At 36.3% G+C, this 19,158-nt stretch overlaps 1 protein-coding gene across 1 annotated transcript in view; it reads right to left on the bottom strand.

Moving 5' to 3' along the window:
- Positions 1–19,158, bottom strand: part of GPHN (gephyrin) — a 287,967-nt gene that overhangs the window by 167,329 nt on the left and 101,480 nt on the right. The window contains exon 3 of the mRNA XM_018082606.2: positions 2,129–2,186. The gene's annotated coding sequence lies outside the window, so the exon portion shown is untranslated. The remainder of the gene's footprint in view (positions 1–2,128; positions 2,187–19,158) is intronic.

Raw genomic sequence — 19,158 nt, forward strand, 5'->3', positions numbered from 1 at the left:
GTTTACTTTGTAAGGACTATCAGAAAACATGAATATTACAATTCCTATAAATATCATTCAGCAACCCATCAAGTTAAATCAGATTTTAGAAATGGAGCTATTCTTTTTGCATATTCCATCAAATTAACCCCCTTAAGATTTCATGTTTAAATAGAGGAGGGATAGGTGTGAGGCAAAATAACAGAACTATTGTGCATGGAATAAGATTATGTTCTCTCTGAAAGTAACATTCCAATAAGCTCATTTGCCTTCTATTTCTCCTCTCTCCTCTTTCTACTCAAATCTGCTGGGAAAATCTTTCAGAAGTTAAAACTACTCCCTATATTTACTGAAGGACACTTAGTCTCCCAGTTTTTCAGCTGCCATTTAAAATATGTATATGCAAAATAATACTTTTTCATATTCAGTATACGTTTGTCCATTATACTCACTGCTAGTGTGTCTTAGCATCTTCCAGCAGTGCCTTGTTTCATACGAATAACACCTTTTGTACTGCAGCTTAAGAAGTTCATTATCTAAGGTGTGAGAGGTGGGCTGACCTAAGTCACATCATCAAAAACCCATTACCCGAACAAGACAACAGCTACCAGGAACAAGTAAAGGAAGGGATTTTTCCCCAACACTTTAAATAGCTCTGACTTAGAATAATACAATCCTTCCTCCACACTTATTTGCTGGCACAACTGAGACTAATGAGTAACCCATCCTTTGCTGTTTCCAGGATCTCAAGCACTTAAACACCAGCTGAGTAAGAAAAAGCTGAAAATTCAGAAGTTGTCTCCTTAGGAGGTTCAGATAAAACCACATTCCTGTGTGTTAAGTTCCTAGAAGTAAAATTATTTCTTATTTTCCAACATTCCATTTTTCTTTGTTCATTGAACTCAGTTTAGACAATGAAGCCAGAAATATGAGCTTTCTTTATCTTCAACATTAGCAAAATGTCAGTGGGATGGGATTCCCTATATTAAAAGAACAAGATTGTGGTTTAGGGTCTGTAATTTTTTAAAGAGTTTTGGAGCAGTACTCTGAACATCATGGAAATACTAGGCAACGCTAATAAATTTTGAAAACCTTCTTTCTTTCTGTCCAAGACCAAAGTCTGAACATTGGATCTATCCTAGTAAATCATGTTCCCCTTGAAAATTCAGGATAAGGGAGTCCGTGCATCTTGAAGGAGAAAAAAAAAATTTTGATCACAATGGTGTGATAACTTTGACTGATGCAGATACAGGCAGTCAATGTTTTTCCTTGCAGTGCATTTGATTCTAATTGAGGAGGAATAAATTCTCACCACTTTACACACTGCAAAGTCATGTCTACATCAGATATTATGCAATCACTTCCCTTTACAAGATTTTAAAACTACTCTTAATTCTCTTTGCACAGCTGAAAATGACTATATATGAAACAGCACAATGGGTTAAGCAATCACAGTGAGCAAGCAATATGTCAGACTGACCTACTAATAGTCAAACAAAGAATCAGCTACACAAACCATGCAATCAGATCTAAGCCAAATTCCCACCCAGTACCCATCTTTCACCCCACTGAAAAACAAAACTGACACAAATTGCTGATGTACTTTCCACGAGTGGACTTGGTTAAAGTGAGTTTTGTTATAATGAACATTACATTGGAGGCAAACTTCAGAACTTATTGTTGTCATTACTCAAAATCAAAGAGCTTGTAATGATTTTGAGTACCAATGACTTTATACTATTGCCTTAAGACTACTGAAAAATACGGATGTGCTTTTGATCTCAAAAGCAGACAGACACTATGTTTATTTTTGTTATGAAAATATAACTCAATGTTCACCAGAGTTTTGTTACCAGAAGAGTCCTGCATCTCTCTTCTGGTAACAAAACAGAAATGTGTTGAATTACACAAGTTTCTGGCATTAAAAATCCTGCTGAAATCAACTTAGGCTGAAGGTAAACTGTACTGGTAGAAATTACTAAAATTCTATTTTAGATTTGTAAATATGGATCTAACAACTTTACTTTAGACAATTTCCCCTCTCCCCCATAATACACTTCAAAATAAGAAATGGTATGGCTTTTTAATGTAACTTTTCTGTAATTTTTCAAACAAAGAAATTCAGTGTTGAAATGCAATAATACTGTACCTTGATTTCTTCTATTTCGTCTGGCACTATCTTGTATGCAGATATAGTCCCACCCAACCTGAAATAAGGAGAAGAAAAATGTTCTCAAAATCAGTAACAGAAAATGCAATGTATTAATGGTGTCATGACTTGTTCCAAAACACAAATAATCCTTCTACCAATTTAGAGGCAAAACCCACTAAGCCCCAAATCAAGAACAACCCCCCCCCCCCTTTATCCAACAAAACCCCTTTATGTTATTAACATAAACATTAGAAAGAAGGTGTCCTTCAACCTTTATAATTAGGTTGACCAAGCAGAATTACCACCACCAGGATGGTATTCTTTATATTAACAGCCATCAATCATCATATTCTATGATTTCTTGTTTGTGGCCTAAGGCATATGGATGAGTTTAAATATTTGAAGCCTGATGTGCTTTTTGCTCAGTATTTCACTAAGCTACTATATAGTCTTAAAAGTATCCAAATACAATTCTAGAAATTGAATTTTTTAAATTAAATGTGCATGTACAGACCTCACAAATCACACAGGCTCTATGGCCTCCATGTTTGAAAAGTCTCTGCAGTTCATGACTGGTAATAAAAAGTGGGTGATGTGCAATAGCTGGCACTGATGGAGAAAAATAGGAGGTTTTGTTCCACACTGAACTCATTGAAATTACTTTTTTAAATCCTGCAAAAATCCTGGTAAAGAATAGTTTACATACAGAAGATGCATGAACAGCATGTATTATAAATAGTGATAAATATTACATTTTGCCCAGACACATGCAGATATGGTTTCTTTCATTTCATGAAGCAGTATTATTGATAGTGACAATTCAGACCTAAAAATGTAATTGCAATTAATGACCTCCTGCTGGCTCTGTACAACAACACTACTCTTCTGAGTCCTACAGAAATGGAAATCACATAAGAAACTATTTATTGTAAAGCAGTAGACAGCTATCAAATGCACATTTGTATTATTCTCCCTATTACTGGGACTTTTTCTTCCAATTGTCAGCGTTTCTACACAGATCTATTTCCTTATATCTTGAAATTATTACACATACTATTTACTCAACTGAAAAAGGGGAGAAGAGAGTAATACAGAAAATCCATTAGATTTTCTTCATAAGTCCTGCCTTTCCATATCTCTACAAGTCACTCATAAACAAACTGTTGAAGGTTTTAGACAGAAGATAAAGTCTGAAGTCCATCACTGCTCCAAGTAACATCAAATATGATTTCTGAGTACAGACAGGGTTCAGATATTACAGCATTCAAATTCATCGTGAACGATGAGTATACTAATTGCTTTCTCCTCTGCACATTCCATTGCTGCCAGTCATTAAGTGAGCTTAAAAGTTGGAGAGAACTGAAACTTTTCTTTGCCAGTGCAAGTACAAACATGAGCTTTTATTTTTCATGACCTTCATTCAACCGGTGTTTCTAGGGATAGCTACAAGAAATTGGTTTTAACATCATGACGAAGGATTACTTCATCAAACTGTGACATGAGATGGCTCAGATGAATGTATGTTAACATTGCACATGACCAGCCCTATTGCTGCTGGAATGAGGACCATAAGATACAAATTTTTATTGAGTTCTTTCAGATCCATTCCTGCCTGCGCTACGGAGTACTCAAAAAAATAACTTCATTGACTTTCTACCCTCTAGCAGAAGGGAAGGATAGAGCCTCTACTGCCAGTACTCCAGCAACAAGGAATTCCACCTGGCAGATTTCATTACTGGCCACCCTCAACAGAACTATTAAGCACTTTCTTGGAATATATTCGAGAAAAAAAAAATCAAAATAATTGACTCAGTAAACTCATCTGGCTTGCTTAAACCATTAGTTAATATCACTTTATGCAAATACTTTTGTAAAGTTTTGTGTCAAGAGTTTAACACACTTTGAATCTGCTAAGTTGCAGTCCACAATTACACATTTTTAAAAGAGAAAGATATATTAAAAGTTACGTTACTGTTTAAATAAAATCTCTCACTGATAGTTCCAGCTCAGGTATCTCTTAATATGTTTACAATCCTACACTGACATATTTAGCTCAAAAATCCAGACCACAAACATAAATAATAACAAACTTGAAGCTGAAAGAGAATCATAGACACAATAATTTACAATTTTATAAATGCCTAAGAGTTGAAATGAAGTTTTTAAGGAAGTCTATATTTTCTTCATTTCAGAACATTAGATTTCATTCTATCTTATAACTTCCAAAAGAGAGATCCACCACAGATTATAGTACCAGATTTAACGGGCAAAGGACATAATAAACACATTTGACTTTGTGTATAAAGTTTAGCTGTGAGTTTCACAGAAGTTTAAAGTCATCACACACTCTGGGAGGATGCAGTTAACACAGTCTGAACTCTTCTTCTGGTCATAAGTGTGATATATAAGAAATAGAATTTTTGTTTTTACTATGCAATAATGTATCTATAAGAAAAAAAGGATTTAATCTGCTTGTTTGGTAGCCTGTGAGTAATGAACATGAACATACAGATACAATTTAAAAACATTATGCTTTTTTGGCTGATAAAATGTTTTGATTACCTTCGATGTCATGCAAAAACTATTATGCTATACAATTTACTCGCAAAGCAAACTAAAGAGGCAGAATCTGCTGTGAAACATGGTGCATACTCTTCACTCAAAGACCATAAACACCAGCTTATTGCTACTTCAAAGCAAATACTCTGAGAAATTTGAAAGCATTTAGTTTGGTGTTACCACATCACTATTACAAATCTCCCACAGTCAAAGTGTAAGGGACTAGACAATGTCACACACACACAAGTTACTGAGAAAAACAAAACCACTGTGGTGAGTGGTAAGAAAAAACAGCAAATCAAGGCAAACAGAAAATCAATGCGTTAATTGATATGTCCAACTTGAAGAAAACTTTAAATTTCAAGTATTTCTCTGAATTGCATTTAAGTGTCAATATCACTTGTGGCCTGTCTGGAAGTTTATTTGTTATTTTGCAAATCCTTGATTTGATTCCTGACACCGTAAAGAACAGAGACCAGACAATTACACATAGGAGACTTCAGCTACAGGATGACACAGGCTCTGACAGAGGACTCGCACTTGGCATGTTTTTTCACTTCCTTGTGAACAACCTCTCTGTGCAGGCTGGTTTTTTTAGAACATTTTACACTAACATTTTTAATCACAGTGTTTCAAGAAGTAATTGCACTGCAATGAGAAAAGCAAAGGACCAGGTAGCATGAGGGAGTATACATTAACTACTATGGGCGTTGTACGCTAGAATATAATGCAGCAAAGAACATGTTAGAACGGCCAGAACTCAGATCACTACAGACTCAATTTTTGTGCAGATTCACTCATCTTTCACACATTTTAGTTTTATTACAGACTTTAATTATACTTCTCGCCAGCTGAACAACACAACACCCAGCATCCTCCAGTGTAAATGGCATTTCTCTCTGAAAATATACAACCAACCAAAAGCAAAGCTAAATATACAGCCAGCTACTTCCAGTACACTGAAAAGACAGTCACAAACTTCATCTAGAGAGACCTAATATGCAAAGTCTTTCTCTCTCAAACTGCAGTATTTTCACACTATAGCAGGCCACATTATTTAATAGTGAAATTATTTTAAATACTAGTTAGCTTTAATATTTTACATGTAAATGTAAGAGATAATCTCAAAGGTCCTGGAACTTATATTCAAATTCTGATAGACATCATCAGCTCTGTATCAGATCCTGCACATGTAATACAGACACCCCAGTTCTCCCTTTGCAGAAGACAAGTGAAATTATTACTAGATGTAGAAATTAGCACTGACACAATAATAATGAAGAACCACACCTTTAATGGGCTAAACTGGTGAAGGTCTTTGAGGAGAGAATCAGAAAAGGAAAGATAGAAATTTCATAAAAATAATCAGGAAATAATAAATATGACATAATTATTTGTGCAGGGGTTTTAAAAATAGTAGAAACTTTGTGTATCTTTTTACACTGGGTTCACAGAAAGTTCACAAAAAGGATTCAGGAGACTGTGAAAAACAAGGTTTCTATAGCAACCTAAGAAATTAGTAAAATACTGGAAATAAACTGAAGTAAGGCCAACACAGTTGTATTGGAACAGATGGAAGCTTTACTATTTCACAAATTAAAGCAGAACATCACTGAAGAGGGAAAAGTAACTCCATCCAAATTAAGGAAAGTTGAAAACCAGGAAGATCTGTGCTCAAATGGAGGCAAGAAAAAATGAACCACGTCTCAAATGAGAACTCAAGACAAAACTAAAAGAGAAATAAATTACAACTCTGCTACAACAGTAAACCATCCTTTATTTTAATAAGCTATCCTTTTATGACCTGTTTGCTGTTTAACACTCTATCTAAAACAGAAACTTAATTTCTCATTTTTAAAACATTAATTCTGGATATAAGGTCAAAATTATCACAGTGTTACTTTCCATATATTGCAAGTTGGACTTCTGATTGATTTTCCCCCGTGCCCCTGTATATATGCATGTTCAGATGGACTCACTGGATTATTACCGCACAGCTACATCTTGTGCAAGACACTTGCACACTTGGACTGAATCAATATGGGTCAGCTTTTATAATTTGAATTCTGACCAAAGATATGAACACAGTCTTTATATACAGTTCCATATTCACTGATTGCCAAAGGAAGCTCAGTTATTGCTTCATCTGTTGACTTAATAAATGATCATACCAAATGCAATGAAGTCAATTTTCTAAAAATAGCTTGTAGCCAGCTTGGCTGCTGTCATCTGCTGAAGTTCTCCAATGCCACTTTAATTAACATTAATCTTTCTTCAGATAGATCACTGTCTAAACAATATCAAGTTGTCACTAAATCTCCCAGTGAAACTCTCCTTCAACTTTTAATGGAAGCAAAACTCAAAATCCTCCAGTCGACATTTTTTTTCCAGATCCATCTCACAAATATATTTGTTATCTGCATCAGGATATTCTACCTTTTGACTGATTTATAAACCAAGCAGATTATTCAAGAGAGACTGTTCTTGGGAGCAGATCAAATGACTAGAAGCCAGATTGGCTATTTCCAAGGGCATGTTCATTTTATCACAGGCTACTGAATGAATACTTGCTACAGTATTTCTCCTACCAGTGCAAACTGACCAAGTCAGCATTTTTAGCCTATTCAACTGGACTAGATTAATGCTGACCGCTGTGACATCAACAAATCAACTTGCCTTGGATCCTCACATACAGCCAAAACTTCACAAAATATTCCAGGGAAAGAGGCAGGAGGACTGCATTTGAAAGTAACTTTATTCTCTACTACCTGAAAGAGCATACATTAAAAGCAGACACAGACCCACTTTAATTGATAACTAGTTTCTACTGACCTTTGAGAAATTGTTAAAGCACCCTGAGGGAGGCAATAAGAAGGCGTTCTATTTTGAGTTCCCTTCCTACACAACAGAACACTGGCAGCTAGAGCAAGCTGGGCTGCAGCTCCTATTGCTGGCTGCACGCCAGCAAGGAACTGTGCAAAACAGCTTGCAAAGCGGACCCCGACAACGTCTCACTCAGTGTAGAATTACGTGATGAAGATCCACCTCATGGGGTTTTTTTCTTTTTGGAGTTGCTTTTGGGGGTTGGGAGTTTTTTTATCATTTTTTAAATGGATTCTATAATTAGATCCTTAAAAACTTACTTGCCTTCCTGCCCCCATCCCCCATTAATCTTAAGCTAATTTCAACATGCTGTACTCAAAAACTTCAAAGAAATCAAATTATTGCAGACATGCCCTCTGTCAGTTCATGTATGTCATGAACAATAGCTCTGAGATTAAGACATCAAACTTACAGGACTCTACCTCTGCCTCACTGTGTCTCAAAGATTTTGTGCACACACAAAACAATGAAGGAGGAGGATTAACCCAATGTTTTAAGATTAATCCTGCCTTCTTAACTGTTTTAAGAGTCACAAGTATACCACATCTTTCACTGCCTTCTGGTTTTTGTTTTAATCAACAAAAGCAACAAACTACATGAAAACATTATTTTTAAGGAGGAAAACCATGTTATTTTTCTCTTTCAGCCCTCGGAGTTTGTTTGGAGTTTTTTGTTTGTTTGGTTTTGTTTGTTTGTTTTTATTTTACTGCAGGAAAAGCAAGAACAAATCAGAAGAGGATAATTTTTCAGACACCTCCAGCAAGAAAATACTATCACCTCAACAATCTGTTATTTGAAAAGACCACAACAAGGATATTTGTTCTCAATATATGTCAGAAACTTGGGATGAGGTCACATGAAGGTCATTTGGCAATCACACGACCAGGAGCCACTCTCCCCTTTTAGCAGAATGAATCTGACTTGATTTAATTTTGGGGAGGAAAGTTGGAACTGTTATGACATAAAGAATATGAACTTAAAATACACACCTCTGTATAGCTATCAAACATAAGTTCGGAGCTTTGCGTAGTTTTCTAGGGGGTATCTTTGGTTATCTCAGTGCATGGGGCACACCTATATATGACAGTTTGGGGTATCACCGCTGCCAGCCAAAACACAGCTCTGTCCCCTCTTGGAAATGTTTATCAGTTTGCTTACTGCCTAATAAAGGCATAGAAGGGGAGCAGGGAAGGCACCATCCCCAAGAATTTTTGGGCTTGCAGACACTGGTATCCAAAAGAAACAAAATGGATGAAGAGGACACTGAAAACTGGACCTTTCAGTGGTGCAATTTTTAATTTTTTTTTTTAATCTCAGTATGGTGAGGAGTTCTCTGTGCAAAATTAGGAGGAATGCTGAACTTCCATGAGAAGCAAAAGCTACTTAAGTTTTGATTGTCATAAACAAATTAATTAATAATTGCTCAAAAGTCCTATTGTTAATGTTTGTACGCTTCATGGCAAGGGTTTGAAGCATGCAAATGGCAAACATTTAAATATTTTTTAATAAAAAGAAATTAAATATAAACAATATGGATATTTATAACTTCAAGCTTTTTTAAAGGATTTTAGCATTTAACTGCTAAATAAATACTTTGTTATTTGTAATAGACTAGTTCTACCAGATTATAACAGAGAGGGGCACTGCAACTGAAATGGGCTGAGAATAAAGTACTGAAGACTAATTCTGCACTTTGAATTTTCATTACAGATTCAAAATTTTATTTCTAATTAAAACTGACTTATAAAGTCTTTCCAAATGCCAGCAGAATCTGAAAATGCTCTTGCCATGTGGACCAACAGCAAAAAAAGCCCACTTCTGTGCAGGATGCATGCATGTTTATAGCGCAGCGGAATGATTGTACTATGCTCCATCTGATTGGTAATCTAAATATGGAAATCATACATTAAATCAAACAGACAGAAATGTCAGCTAGATTTAAGTAAAAATGTGTTCAGTGACTTTGAAAGTTCCCACCGGGGCATCAGATGCTTGCCCAGCCAGCTCATTAAACAACATAAGCAAGATTGGAAATTTCCTGAGAGAAAAAATATGCAGAAGCAGACAAAAACCATTATCACAAAACCAGTAAAACTCTCACCATTTAGACAAAGATATATATATTTAATATCCATGTTGGGATTTAGTTGGTAGATTGAAGACTTTAAAACACTGTATGAAAAGTATTTATAGTGAGTGCCAAGACAATAATAAATGTTGACCTTACTTTGTCCTATAGGAAATACCATAGTAGGGTAAAGTATGTATTTGCATTTTTTCCAGCAAGTACATACCTAGGAGAGATACAGAGTGTTTGCATACATATTGCTAGCAATTGCCTGTCAAAAAATCCTCACTTACCTCAACTGAAAGCAAAATTTTGGGGTGCTAAAGAGTGACCTTTTCCCTACCTTGGAAGGCATTGCAAATTAAAGGATTTAGGCAATATGATAAGGATTGCAATGATCCGCCTGGAAACGAGAGATTTCACTGGTAAATTACCATAGCAGCTTGTAGAAACCTATACAGGCAGATACAGTTATTTTTGCTGACACTCCTATCATTTCAGTTGAGCTTTATTTGCTTCTACCCAAATGTAAAAGAGAGACCATCTGAATCAAATATTAAGAAAAAGAAGATTCCTCCTAAGAGAATAAGTTGACCCAGAACTAGTACAAATGGTGAAGCTAAATCTTGTATAAATTAACACTGTCTACTACCCTACAGACTTATCCAATAAGAAATGGATTTTAAAAATATGGCACTTCCCCATGAACCCTTCAATTTTTTACCGTGTATGTTTCTCACATCCCACTACACTACTATAATTTTCTTTTCAATAACTTCAGCGTATATTTGCTCTTCCATTTTAAGATGCTCAAGCACATGTACATTCTTGGAAGCATGCTTAGACACACAAAGTCCATGTGCCAGCTTATGCCAAGGTTAAAAAATATTATGTGTTTATTTTAAAGAGAGGAAGTTTTGACCAAGATATGTAAAATCAGAAGATGGAATACCAGCAACACAGTAACACCTATGCTGGAGAACAGGCTGGAATGAATTGCAGACCACAGGTTGAAAAGACCAACCATAGTATTTTCTATGATTAGGCAAAAAGACATTCAGAAAAAAAATCTTCATTCCAAAAAATACCAGTAAGACCTAACAGCGAGAGCAGGATGACTCAAACTAGGGAAGAATAAACTTTGGAGAATATGTGGGAATGGTCTGATCACTCCAGATTCTAGATCAAATTTGTTCTTTTCAATTTAAATCATGGGGCTTATGGAGGACTATCAGAAGTTTTTAAATAATACTTTGAAAAAAAAAATAAAATCCTACAATACTGATATTACAAGAATGATAGAGGAGTCTCGGAGACAAACAGCATCCAGAAAGGCTACCACACTAGTTCATACAATTCTGCACCTTCTGAAGGCTCTAATGACTTATTTTTCTCCACCACATTCCAGAGAGATGTAAAGCATGAATACAATCCAATATACAATTAATGACAGTCTTGTTATGTCTGTATTTCTACAGACAGTTAATTTCAGAGCCAGAATTTGCTGGTTTTCTTTTTCCTTTGTACTTTAGTATGTATGCATATATATACATATATTGCCCTGTGTGGCCTAAATAGGTAAATTAAATAGTGATCTGACTCAAATGGGGTTTTCTTTCTGTATGCTATGTGCTGGAGAATATGAAAGGGAAAAAGAAAAATCTGTTTAGCTACAGAATGCAGTCATAGGAATAAAACAACTCCACATTTGATCTATCTCTCTTCATACCTAGAAGGAACTTCCTATAGACAAAGAGTATTACTGACGATACTGCAAGTAAGATTTTATTGCATGTCTCAGATAATTATCTCTACTCCAGATAATTTATGGTTACTTGTAAATTTGTCATCATCCATACTTTACACCTGCTTGTAAAATATATATACAGGATTCAAAATCAAGATATTAAAAAATACTTCATTGTTTTTCATATATTATTAGCTATACAGGTTTTTTAGAATTAATTATTGTTTTCTGTAGTTGTCACTCCCTTTTTTCTCTGCATATGATCATTTAAATGTCAACAAAAAAGTTTCTAGGTGAATTTAAAAACTACTGAACTACTGATGTATTGTCAGTATCACAACACATTACAACCTGACTCACTATTCAAATACATGGTAGGCTGGGGACATGTGGATCTCAAACAACTTAAAAGGTCTTTGATTAAGTGTATTTATGAATTTTGTTCCATTCAGGTCTTAAAAATAATTATTACTTTTAATTTCTAAATAGGTTGCACAAACATAATCCATTGGTAAAATTTAACTATTAACTTCTCCTTACTTGCAGCGTTAATTCACCTTGTAACTCACTATCAGCTATGCTCTCTATCCATCTATTCTGTATAATGTCCTCTTAAAAGCAAAAAATAATAGATAGAACAATCCCTTCTGTTTCCATTTTCTGAAGCCCTTCCCCTTTTATTTATCCCCCTGTAAGTATGACATGTAGGAAGAGTAACCCACCTCATGGTAACTGAAGACTTTTTTTTTTTTTTTTAAAATATGACTGCACAAGGCTGCTGAATACACTACAGTACTTACTATCATATTCCTTTGGGCAACAGCAACCACATGCAACATGCCCCATAACTTCAAAACATGCCTCCAGTAATCCCTAAATTGAAGAACACAGATTAAGAAGAGATTCAATCTCTTCCTCAGTTTCTGCTTCAGCACAGGAGTGAAAACAGGTAAGGTGAATCCTGGAGTTTACACTTCTGTAAAATAACTTCCTTGAGTGCTGTCATGTATATTCCATGTCAGTGAGCCCAAGTCAATTTGCCTAGATAAATATAGCAAAAGTGACAGGGGGGCATCTTGTCCAAAGCAGAAATTTAGTCTAGAAGTCTCTGCCACTTAACAATGTATTTGGAAATTATAACCTCACAGAGGTTTTTTTTAAAAAAAAATTAAATAGTAGAGATCTTTCATTTTTCAGCATGCCTGTGTTGGTGCCCATTGTCTCACAATCAATCAATTTCATATATCTGGAGAACAGTCTTGAAAAATGCTCAACCTACAATCCCACCAGCAAATACCAAAGATAACTTAGAAGTGTTTCTAGGCATCTGAAACAGCCACTATGTAAATTATAATCACAGATTCACATTGGAAAAGATTAAGCACTATAGATTTTGCTTACACTGTACACCCAGAACAACCTTATATTAATTAAAGGGCTAAACTCCTGACTATCAATAGACAAATGACTAAGGTGACCAATGCTAACATTGCTAATACTTCTGAAGTACTTCCTGAGCCATGGTGCAGAAAGGAAATCAAAATGGTTAGGGCAAGTCTATCTGCAAACTGTTAGTGAGGACAGTACAGCATATGCATGACACCAATATCCAAAAAAATATATGAGATTTGTGTACAGAGATACCTGGGCTTTATGAAAAAAACACTGTAAGAAACTGCCATTTTCTTGCCAAATCACAATTTACTGTTTTACTCCAAACAAGCACTTATTATTATGTAACCTGTCTTTTCCTTCCAAGACTAGCACCCTCACCCTTTACACGGTAACAACCACAAAAAGCTAGTTATAAGAGCACAGAAGTAATCCCAACCTGTACTGAAAGAGTTTAAGTGGTACCTAAACTAAGGAACTGAGCTAAACTGCAGCATTACATTAAGAAGGAACATTTAAAGAACTAATAGAAAAACCATTGTAGATAATGTTAGTAGAATACATTTTAGGACCTTAACTTCTGGTTAAACTACAAGATCATATTTTGCTAACAATGCCACAAGATAATTGCTTTACAAGGTTTTGTTTTATTTTGGAATTGCATTTGTGATCAAAGAGCTTAGAGGCAGGTGGATAGTGCCATCAGGTCAAGCAATGAAAGAACGAAAAGCCTATCCTGAGAAGGAGGTTCAGTACAAATCCAAAAACCATTAAACTAATACACACATCTCTTTCATTTAAAATGTAAAAACTGGATATAGAAAGCAAGTGGACTAAAGACCATTTATAAATTACAAGAAAACTCCAGATTTTGTATCTTATAAGATATCCCCCCTCCCACCCCTCCAACAGAATATCAGGGGTAGATTTTACTAGATTATTTTAACATAAACTCTATTGTCAACTATATTTTCATCCAAAACATGTCAGGACAAATAGTGGTGCTATCCCTCCACAACAACAGTCAATGCTTTAGCTCCAATTTCCTCCAGCCATATCACCTGACTTTAAAAGCTCATTGATGCATAATGTTACCCTAGATAAGTGTCAAGATACATTTCATAGTTGCAGTGCCTCTATACTTTAAGCTGCTAAGAAGGCATGTGCAGTGGGTTGACGCTGGCTGTATGCCAGGTACCCACCAAAGCCACTCTATTGCTCCCCTCTGCAACTGGACAGGGGAGAGAAAATATAATGTAAAGTTCATGGATTGAGATAAGGTCCAAGAAAGAGATCTCTCATCAGATACCATTATGGGCAAAATAGACTCGAAATGGGGATATAAACTGAATTTATCACTAACAAAATCAGAGTGGGATAATGAGAAGTAAAATAAATCTTAAAAACACCTTCCCCCACCCCTCCTTCCTTCCCAAGCTCTACCTCCTCCCTCCCCAGCAGCTCAGGGAGACAGGGAACGTGGGTTAGTCAGTTCTTCACAGGTTGTTTCTGCCACTACTCAGAGAGAGGAGTCCTTCCCCTGCTCCAGTGTGGGGTCCTCACAGGAGACAGTCCTCCATGAACTTCTCCAACATGAGTCCATTCCCCAGACAACAGTTCTCCATGAACTGCTGCAACGTGGGTCACTTTTCCATGGGGTGCAGTCCTTCAGGCACAGGCTGCTCCAGCGTGTCCCCCACAGGGCCACGAGTCCTACCAGGAAACCTGCTCCAGCATGAGCTACTGTCTCTGTGGGTCAGCAGGTCCCTGACAGGACCTGCTCCAGCACAGGCCTCCCACAGGGTCACAGATGCCCTTGGGCATCCACCTGCTCTGGCATAGGTCTCCTCCAGGGGCTGCAGGTGGATCTCTCTGCCCTCGTGGTCCTCTGTGGGCTGCAGGGGCAGAGCTGCCTCACCATGGTCTGCACCACGGGCTGCAGGGGAACCTCAGCTCTGGCACCTGTCCCACCTCCTGTCCCTCCTTCTCCACTGACCTTCGTGTCTGCAGAGCTGTTTATATGTTCTTACTCTGCTCTTCTCTGGCTGCAATTTTCATCTCTGCAATAACTATTTTTTTTTCCTTCTTAAATATGTTATCACAGAAGCGTTACTCTCATTCCTAATTGGCTCAGCCTTGGCCAGCAGTGGGTCCAGCCTGGAACCAGCTGGCATTGGCTCTGTCAGAGATGGGGAAACTTCTGGTAACTTCTCACAGAAGCCACCCCTGTAGCCCCCCCCGCTACCAAACCCTGGCCACAGAAACCCAATACAGCATGCTTCTCCAAATTCAGTAGTGTTCTTCAAACCTGATTACCAGTGCACATTTACTTGTCTTCATAAATCAGACAATAATTATAGTAAATGGCTTTTTAAAAAAAGGAGAGTTCTCATGCTCTAAAGTTTAGATTACAGATGTTTTAGTATGAAGAACAGAATATCCTCTTTCATCTTACTTAAGGAAAAGCAAACATTCAGTAGAAGCATCCCCCCACTGATTCACCTTTTCAAGTGTCTTATATGATAATTTGTCCAAAACCTACTTGTAGTGAATTCAAAACCATTTGTAATGAAGAAATAAAATGTGGTAGAATCCTTTTACAAATGAAAGTCAAAGCTGAGTATCTGATACCTACAATTGTTCATTCCAAGGTTATCTTTCTGTCACATTTATTGATTAGCTCACAGTTCAGCTGATCTTTACTCCACAGTGGGTAAATCTTTACAGTGAAGCATAGTGACTTTACTTCTGCCATATATGCCACTAAGACACAAAACTCTACTCATAGAGTTCTGAATTTCACATTGAGTTTACACTAATATATTAATACAGTATTGTAGCTTTATTGGCCTTTCTACTTTTGCCTCAGCTCTGTTTCATCCTCAGAACTACACTGATACGTGCGTGAACACAAATGCAGAATGAAGGTTTTCTAGTCCTCCCCATTCCCCCCCCCCAGTCTTTCCCCCTTCTAAAATTAGCTGAGTAAGTAGCTATAATATAAAAATACTTCAGGAAGCTTGCATATTATTGGAGAGTTCTGTTTTACAGAACAGTTCAATCATGACACAGTTTTGCATTAAATTGCCTTGAAGAAAGTATAAGGCACTAGAAGTCTTCTAATTTTAAAATAAATTTAAATGATAACCCTAACTCTGAACAATCACTAGTGACAGATACTTGAATGATGCATCATAATGCAAGCTAGCTGCTTGTTTCTTAAAATGTTTACTACTACTTCTGCCAGAATTCTCAGAGCTTTTATTAACAACTGAACTATTAAACATAGCAGATGAAGGAAACAAAAAACCCCAAAACCTTGAGTCTGTCTATCTGTTATTTTCAGGGAGCTATACCAGCATCCCACATGAGATCACAGCCAACAGTGTACCACAGTTAGAGTGGCACTGAGCCACAACTAATAAACCATGCTGAGAGGGAAAGCATGTTGGCTTGTACTCAGCACTGTGCTGCAGACATCTATATTATCACCAGCCAGCTGAGAGTACAGAGTACTTGCTTGTCCTTATATGTCAAAAGCTATTAACAAGGCAATATGTAAATTATATTAATTATCTGAATATAAAATGTATTATATATGTAGCATTTTATAACTGTAATTGGAAACAGCATGCTGTTCCATGAGAATGATTTAAGTGAACAATTGTTAGAAGCAAATATGACTCATTTATACCAGTTTACACTATCTCTACCAGTTTCATATAAAACTTGGTTAAGGGTTACTTGACAAAAGTTCAGTGAATCTTTTTCACCTAAACATGTAATTCAATTAAAATGAAAAAGTTGTGCATCATAACATTCTATCAAAGTTCCTCACTGAAAGGCTTTATGAACACTTTGACCTGAAATCGAATTTTATGTTTTTTGGTTTTGCCAGTTTAATTTTGTGTTCAACATTTCACTGATTTCAATCATTACTGGCCAAGTACAAAATATTTATTGCTTAATTCATCTGCTTTCCTCTTCCTTGTGAACTTAAGTGCTTGTTTGTGTTTTCTTGGTATTTTTAGCCCCACTTGATCACACTAGCATATTAAATTTAACACTTAAGTTATTCATTCAGTATTTCTCCCTTAATCCACACCCCTCAACCCACTCCACCATTAGACTTTTATATTAACAGCAGTTGTAAAGGAAAAAAATTGTCTTATTCCTTGACATAACTTTCCTTTTACAAACTAATCAACAGTACCGGTCAAAGTTTTATTTTCTGCTGCTTGAAAACATGAACTATAGCTGTGAAACTGAGTGTTTAGGAAGGCTCTTGATTATTACATTCTGGTCAGAATGACCAATTTCTAGTAATTTCCCCAAGACCAGTCTCTCTGCCCAGCACAAAACCCTTTAAACATAATCTTCTTTTTCTCAAGGCTGAGGAACATACATATACATATGACCCTTTCTTCCGGTGATTGTGAGATTTTCCTCCTGTAGCTAGCTACTACAGGAGATGGCTTATTTTATCCCATAAGATTGTTACAAGAGCACCCTCAAAAGAAGGAAAAGAGGCTGACCCACTGCTGAGCTGAACACAGGAATAATACACAATAATGATCAATAACTTCAGTTAGTATTTTCTTCCATGTGCTTTACAAGCTGTAAAATCTGAATACTGCAGACATATATGAATGTATTATTTAATCATTCAGTCCTGTTCTAGTATAGTAGAATGTCAAAAGATTTTCTGATAAAGTCTTTCCTCAAGAGCAGCTTTTGCTGAGAGAGAAAGGGCATATACCAGCATAGAGCCCAACTCTGCTGAAGGAAGGCACATCACTTCTGGAAGCACTCAAATGTGTACAAACCTCCTTGTCATAAAGCTGTCAGTAGTTTGATCAGTATTCCTTAAAAATGTCTTAAGAAATACACATTGCTTTGTAACACTGTAATTGTAAGAAACTACAGATACCTACTTCCTTGTAGATATACTTACAGTCACAGTTCTTGTCCAAATATGTTGTTTCAAAACTTGCCCTCAGTGAGCCTGATTAATGATTACCAGCGTTTCATCAATCTCTTCTTTCTTCTTCAGTGACGATTCTGACATAAGACTTCTGTAAACTGGCTGAATAGCATTACAGAAGGCAGGGTGACACAAAAACTTGCTATTAGGGTAGTTAATAATCTGGGAATCTAAGTTCTGTTAAAACTATTCAGCTTGTGTTCTGTCTTGTGCAGAAGAACAGAAATAGTACAAAGAAACCACCACTTCATATGCCAAAGTAGCACCAAAAATTCCTGGTCTTGAAAAAGCTCTGTATATGTAGACCACTGCCTCAAATGAAGAGGAACACTGAGGCAGAGAAAGACAGAAAGAAAAGATGTGAAGAATAAAGATCCCTCTGATAAAATAAGGAACTCTATTAATGAGGATGGGCAGCTCTCATCTGTCTGTTTTTTCACATAACTTGAGGTTTTCAACAGAGGCAGTTCTAACTCATCTGAAGCTAAAAATGGAAGTGCAAATCAGTTCTTTGTTGGGGAATGAAAGTGATAGCAATCTTCAGCTAAGATGCCACTGAAACAAATTTTAAGAAAAGTCATTGCTGCATTAGAGAAATAAAAAGAAAAAAACATTTCAAAGTACTGCTAGCTTGCTAGCTTTATCACAGATTACTGCTGTCCCTTCACAGTAAGTCAGTGTATTAAGCTATGCAAAAATATCCATGTAATATAAGAATACTATCTGACTTTTAAAAATAGCTTGTGCAGTCATCTCACTTTTCACATAATGTTTGCCTCCTCATTTACATAATGAAAATAATAGTACCAAATCAAAGATGATAAAACCAGTGGCTGACAAAAAGGGGTTTCAATCCAAAGAGAACTGAACCTATATTAGAGGTCTTGAGCATGGTAAGCATTCACAAGCTCTGAAAAAAACGTAAGCAAACCCTGTTGTTTAGCACAAACAATAAAAGGCTAAAGATATTAAAAGGCTGGGGAGTGTGAGAGTTACAGTGCTGGCTGGAGCATGTGCAGGAGAAGACAGAACAGGAGGAATTCCTAAAGGAAGATGAAGAAAAAAACCCACCTTCCTAAATGTAGAATTCACTGCTATTACTAGGATTTCTGAACAAAACCTTGAGCTTTCTTTTTCTACTAGATTTAGAAAAACTTGGGGGTGTTTTTGTTTCACTTTTATATCTTCAAAATGTTCTGCTCAGCCATGCAGACAGAAGTAAACACACTTCTCACTGCATCTGAGACACTAGCAAAAAGGGGAGAAGTTTTCTCAGTTTTAACTTCTTTAAAACACACTTCCCAAAATTCTTTCACAATATAAAACTGAATTATTTGCATAAATGCAAAATATTAGAATTAAAAATATAAAATTGTTCTGAAATCTCGAAATCT

This window comes from Manacus vitellinus, unplaced genomic scaffold, assembly GCF_001715985.3.
Source record: "Manacus vitellinus isolate BGI_N305 unplaced genomic scaffold, ASM171598v3 scaffold_6_pilon, whole genome shotgun sequence".
Taxonomy (NCBI): domain Eukaryota; kingdom Metazoa; phylum Chordata; class Aves; order Passeriformes; family Pipridae; genus Manacus; species Manacus vitellinus.